This window comes from Acromyrmex echinatior, chromosome 10 (assembly GCF_024713525.1).
Source record: "Acromyrmex echinatior isolate Ae372 chromosome 10, ASM2471352v2, whole genome shotgun sequence".
Taxonomy (NCBI): Eukaryota; Metazoa; Arthropoda; class Insecta; order Hymenoptera; family Formicidae; genus Acromyrmex; species Acromyrmex echinatior.
The window spans coordinates 7,623,020-7,629,166 of NC_141861.1; the positions used below are offsets into that span (position 1 = coordinate 7,623,020).

At 45.4% G+C, this 6,147-nt stretch overlaps 2 protein-coding genes and 1 long non-coding RNA gene across 13 annotated transcripts in view; 1 reads left to right on the plus strand and 2 right to left on the minus strand.

Moving 5' to 3' along the window:
* Positions 1-6,147, plus strand: part of Lar (tyrosine-protein phosphatase Lar) — a 468,166-nt gene that overhangs the window by 242,660 nt on the left and 219,359 nt on the right. The gene's annotated exons all lie outside the window — the stretch shown is intronic.
* The window catches only part of LOC147908252 (uncharacterized), a 326,417-nt gene that overhangs the window by 112,545 nt on the left and 207,725 nt on the right, over positions 1-6,147 (minus strand). The window lies entirely within an intron of this gene.
* LOC147908253 (uncharacterized) overlaps positions 1-6,147 on the minus strand; it is a 40,647-nt gene that overhangs the window by 9,356 nt on the left and 25,144 nt on the right. The gene's annotated exons all lie outside the window — the stretch shown is intronic.

Below are 6,147 nucleotides of genomic sequence, written 5' to 3' on the forward strand. Positions count from 1 at the left end.
TAAAGTTACACTTCCGCACGGGAAAGCTTAAGCAAATAAACATTAAATGCACCGGTTAAACAGAGAATTGCCGGAGACGGAGGTTCGCAGTCTTTCAGTCTTTTTTTTTCTTCCCCTTGATTTCGAGGAGCTGCTCGTTGTCTGCGTAGAAAAAGAGAAAACTACCCCGCCGCGCGTCTCTACAATCTGCGGAGTTTTATCGCGCCGTAAGACGAAATTACGTGTCGGAGAACGTTATAAAATCGCGAGAAGAGAGTCGTAAAGAAAAATCGATGGCACGTTCACGGATGCTACGTCCCGTCCCAATCATTGACGGAGATTCGATACCCTCGATATCGGATCTGTTGCGCAATCTGCGGTTAATTAAGATCCTAGATTCGCCTACGCGGCTAAGCGTAACACGGCGAAGACTAACTTTACCCTCTTTCAAAGCGATAGTCTTTATCGCCAGCTACATTCTTCGAGAGCGTACTTTCGAAAAACGATGAACGCGGGCCGCGGCATTCTCTCTCACGAAAAATCGTGATCTCGAAAATCGTTTTCTGGCATCTATACCAATCGCGAGCAAGCAACCGGGCTCGAGAAGTCATACCTGGTTATTCGTCGCAGCGAAATACTGGCATTGGACGAGATCGAGCTAGCTTGCTGCGAGAACGCGGAGTGGAGCGGAGCGGAGCGAGCTCGAGGACCGATGTTCATTTCATGGGCCGTCACGTCGTATCAGTCCAATGGCGCAAGGTGTGATTTTTCCCAGGGAATTTCGGTTTGTTTAATAGAGATCCCATATCCACCCGGCCTGCCGGGTTCGAGTTACGCCAACGTCCACTGTCGCACCCCTTTCCCTGCGCAATTCTCACGCTAGTCGCTCTTTCCTATCTCCAGTTCGCTTTTTTTCGATCTGTTCTCCTTCTCCCGCTTTTATATGTGCTTGCGCGCTTCATTCCATCATTACGTCTCGTTCACCGTATTCGTTCTGCTCGACGCGGCTTCTATTTCGCCTGGTTTCGTCTTCGTCATTATTCTTTCTATCTCACATTCTCCAATAAAGCTCTCTTTCCTCTTGACAGTTTCACAAGAAGTACGTTTGTCTTTCGAGTCCATTAGTTGCAGTATTAATAGATATTGCTTTCTGTTCATCATGCTCTTTATTGCGCGTTTTGTCTGACAGAAATTAACTGAAGACGCTGTTTATTTGCGAAAATATAAATCTACCTGCGAATGTGTATCGTACCGACAATGTAGACGATATTAGATACGTTGAAATTAAAATTAATTTAATTTAATCAACATTGATAAGAAACTGTATCTATCAATCGCGCGATTTTTATTTAACGTAGCGAAACGGGACCGATTTGGATACATTTCTTCCCGGCATTTATTCTCGAAATTCGTTTCCGTATGGTACTCGAGAGCGAAAAAATAAGGCCAGCGTGTAGTCGGTGGCATTAGCGAGTCCTGAGATTTGTTAAATGCTGAAGGCACTCCGCGAGAAACTCCGCTACTCCGATTTAGACGTCAGGACGAGAACGGAAACCACTTTCCGACCACGAAACGTAGCCCACTCTAGTGTTATTTTTCTTGCTCTTGTTTCGACCGCGGACGTTTCGTTGCGAGTATAGGATCGCCTCAAAGATAAATGACTTTTATATTACTTTTATCATCCTTTTGGTCGAGAAAGACTTGGGTCAAAGAAATGAAAAGTCAATGAACATTTAAAATTACATTAATAGCGTTCCATATAAAAATAATATAAAAATATTGTACATTTTCAGTTATGATATTAATTAAACGAGAAATTTATTTTATATTCAGTATATAGTAGAGTAAATTAAAAAAATGATACTAAAATTTATTTTCCAGGACCGATATAATAGAGTAAATTAAAACGATACTAAAGTTTATTTTCCACGACCGATAAGCTTAATAAGTGGCTTCCTTTCAGTACTCGCCGTGCGATTATGTCTCAATTATTTCATGTCCGGCGCTTCGCGGATATTCGAGGGCATTGTCGCGTAACGCTTGACAGCAGCACAAAGCTATTGTTTTCATGACGACCACGCGATACCGCCATAATTAACTGGCTCATCGTCAATCGAGTGGCGCAAGCGCGTGCACACACATATTTAGGTCTATTTCACGGTGCAATTTCGTCACTCTCGACGTTACGCCATTCTCGCGTAATGGCTATAATTTCCTTGCGTGGCCGATTAAACGATCGATTCAGTTTTCTTGCGAAAATTATCGCTGCTGGTTGTTTACGACCGTAATCAAGTCGCCGAGCGGCCAGACGGAATATTTCACCGGCAGTTTAAAATGCCGTGCAAGGAACGTGCTCGTTCGCGCAAGTGGACCAACTGAAAAACAGAATATTTGGACTGACGCTGAAAAGTCCAAACCGAATGAACAAAAGCAGCATGAAAAACTCGAACTAAATGAACGGCTGAGTTTGCGAAAACTTTCGCCGTGAAAACAACAATCGTTTAACGCATAGGAGAAAAACGCTGAACTCGTAGGAAAATGAAAAAAGAAAGCGAGAGAGAGAGAGAGAGAGAGAGAGAGAGAGAGAGAGAGAGAGAGAGAGAGAGAGAGAGAGAGAGAGAGAGAGAGAGAGAGCTCTGGCTTGCGCTGTAATTCTCCACGAGAGAGGAGCTTTTCAAACAAAGCGTCCGGTCGTCGTTCTCTTCTCGGAGGGAGAAGAAATCGAATAGTTTGTAAAATCGGTAAACTAGCGATAACATCCAGGAGGGAAATCGCGTACGTCGAAAGGTTCATTCGAAACGGCGCCGTAAAAGTCAAAACAACACCAAAGACCACGCTTTCTTTTAGCTGTTGCGAGCAAACGATTTTCAAAGTTAGCATCAAATCGATCTCCGTTTTGGGAAGCAAAGCTTGTTCCGAAGTTTTTACCGTGCGCGTCCATTGTCTCTTCTCGATTCATTGGTAAGCATCCATTGGCAAAAGAGAGATGGTGTGGTTAGGAGGTGAGTGGTCCTGGTAAAGTTCTCACTGCAAGCACGTTTAGCACACTTTGAACCTCCAGGCCCCGGGCGCGGAATCCAAGTGCGGAAAGTACAATTGCGGCCGACAGTGGCGGTGGCAGCAGCTCTCGCTCCATCAAGTATTAAAACTTCTCAAATCGACGCTGTGGTAAAAAGAGAAGAAGAATCACCGACACCTGCGAGATTCTATGCCATTACGCCCGCCCCTCCCTCGTTCTCTTTCGTGCGCGAAACCAACCTCCTATATTGTACCTCCTACCGCGCACCTTCGTGAATCGTTCTCATACAACCACCTTGCATCGGATACCCTCTCTCTTTTCCTCAGATTCAAGCTCGTGCTCGTACCGGCGCTTGTATTACACAATCAAATCTAAGAGGCGTCGCTTTCTGCGATCACGTGAACTCTTCGTAGAAACGACGTGACTTTGGCCGCACGCTATTTCTTATACTATGATGGCTACCATTTAACGACGATACATATATAGTGTGCCTCCTGCTCTCCTGTGGAATTACTTCGTCACGCTGGCTAATTTCTTTGTATTTTGTCAGGTATATATAGGCACGTCCTTCTCTTTGCGCGAGAAAATATTTTTCCCCTAAAACTTCGCTGTTTACCTTGTCGCGTGACGCTTTGTCGCAACGTCAGTTTTTGCATCGACCTTTGGACATAAAGGGAGGACGCCGAGAATATTCATATATTCTTGCAGACAAAAGGCTTTTTCTCGTTACACCAACAACTTCGCACATTCTTCGCACTTTCGACGCTAAACACGGCTGTTTTTACTTTATATGGATTTATTTCATATTGGACATTAACGTTATTTAAATAAACGTAACATTATCTCGTGCACTAGTTATTATCGTTTAAAATATATTACGAGAAGTTGTGTACAATAATGGGAAGAAACGAAAATTGCACGTTGGCAACAAGAAGTTCGCATTCGAGATAATGCAACAATCTAAGAGAGCCGTATCATAAAACTTACTACCGACCGGCTCTCTCACAGTGGTTCTATAACGTATAATAAGGAGAAGTCGAGATTTCATCGGTCTCCCGTTTTGATTCAGTGCGCCGCGCCGTAGCGCTGGTTAGACTTGAATTCCGATAGCTTAGCTCCGGTTGACTGCCCTTTCACGGCTGATGCGCCGGAAGAATACGAAAGACGTTGAACGGGAATGGAAAACGCGAAGAGAGAAAGAAAAAAATTGAGAGAAAAGAAGAGTACAGAGAAAGAGGGAAAAGGGAAAGCTTCGTAACCACGAAGACACTCGCCGGAATGCCGAGAGGCGGTGGTGTCGCCCGTCGCGGAGTCGCATTACAATAATTGAATTGCATAGGACACGCGGGTCTTCCCACCTTCAAAGAACGCAAGAAAATAGCTAGAAAGCTTCTCGCAGGGAACGAGATGGCTTCCGGGAGAAAGAGGTGGGTCTCCACGTCACGAGAGCCCGAAAGGGGTGGTTGCGTCGCCGTTTGCGTCGGAGTTCGAAAGCGGACGCGAACAAGAGAGAGAGAGAGAGAGAGAGAGAGAGAGAGAGAGAGGAAGAGGGAAGAAAAGGAGGAGTGGAAAATCAATAGAAGCGTTCGTACGTCGCGTGCAGTTAAGTGACTAAGAAATTAATATCTTGATGAGGTCGGACCTCGGCTGCTCGTCGGGCTGAGTACTTAAAAAAGTGGAGGTATAATGGGGCAATAATAACAGCAGTGTTTGCCCCCTCTCTTTCTCTTTCTCTGTCTTGAGAAAGAGGTACAGATCTTTCTTACATGTTCGTGAGCTCAAGGCCAATCCTTGTGTGCCTCGTGGTCGTACATTTCTTTCGGTTCCGTTTTGCAAATGTGGGACGCAAAAAAGGCGCTGGTACGACACGACGAAAAACCGACAGAGTTGACGTTAGCGTTCATAAATTATTTTACAAGGTGTTATTAAGGTCCGCGAAGTCTTGCGTGGTTTCTATCGCGCGCTTTGAGATGCTAGTTTGGTCCTACGTGATTGGTATACTAATGAAAAAAGAACATTTTATCGTGCGTTATCTATTCACGTGGAAAGAGCGAGAGATATTTAAATTGATGTAAGTTAGATGTTTTTCTATTTCTTTAGATGCTAAACGTGTTACGTTTAACGCGGACATTTTCTCCATCAGACGATATTGTAAGAAAATAAAGGGAACTATATAGTATATTTAAAGTATGCATAGACCAGAATAATTGAGAACAGTGGAGCACTCGTGGTGTAGCATGCTAAGTGTTAGGATCGAAGACTCGAGTTCTCAACCTCGGTAGACTCCGTTAATTTTTCATGAAACGTTCCGACTATTTCCTGTGAACATTTTAAATACTATTATGTCTACAATATATCGTTTAACGAAGAAAGATTCGTGGCTCTCGTGACTCCACGTAAAGTCTGTTGACTCTATAGTTAGAATATCACGATCAAATAAAAAAGGCAGTGGATAGTACGAAAGTCATAGGAACGTCCAGTTGGCCAGGACACTAGACTGAGGTCACGAGATTCGATCTACAAGACGGAACCTGGACTCGAATAGCGATTGAAAAATGGTAGCAGTCGCCGACGAAGAGAACGGGTGCGACAAGAAGGAGAGTTCGGAGGACGCCGAAACTACCTTGTGGAAATTGTCTCGGGACGAGTCGTGCGGGGAGAGGAAGTCGGATGAAAATAGGAAGGAACGTCTCTTGCCCTCGAGCTTCTTCGGGCACCCAACCCATAGCGACGCGATATCGCAGTGATTGTCTCGGCGACCGTTCCGACGTGCAATGTGCAACATGCGGAGGGGGAGATAGAGAGAGAAATCCGGGGATGGAAAGAGACAAAAAGCCGGGGACTTGGTCGGATCGGTGGTGCGCCGTAACGCGAGACACCCGCAATTTACTGGCAATCAGCGGCGTGAGTGTTTTGTGGCTGTCCAGGGAGACGAGCTGGATGCACCGTTTATTCCTCGTTGTCATAGAAGAATTATAAGTCCTCGGGCGCGCACCGGCTCGCTCGTCGAGGGGTGGAACATGCACCCCTCCACTCAGAGGAGCCCCATCATGGTGCATCGCTACGTGGCGCGCGTGATAAACACACATCTCGGATTACGATTCCGAAAAATCGCCCCGCGACGCTGGTTTGCGCACACGCTGGTTCGT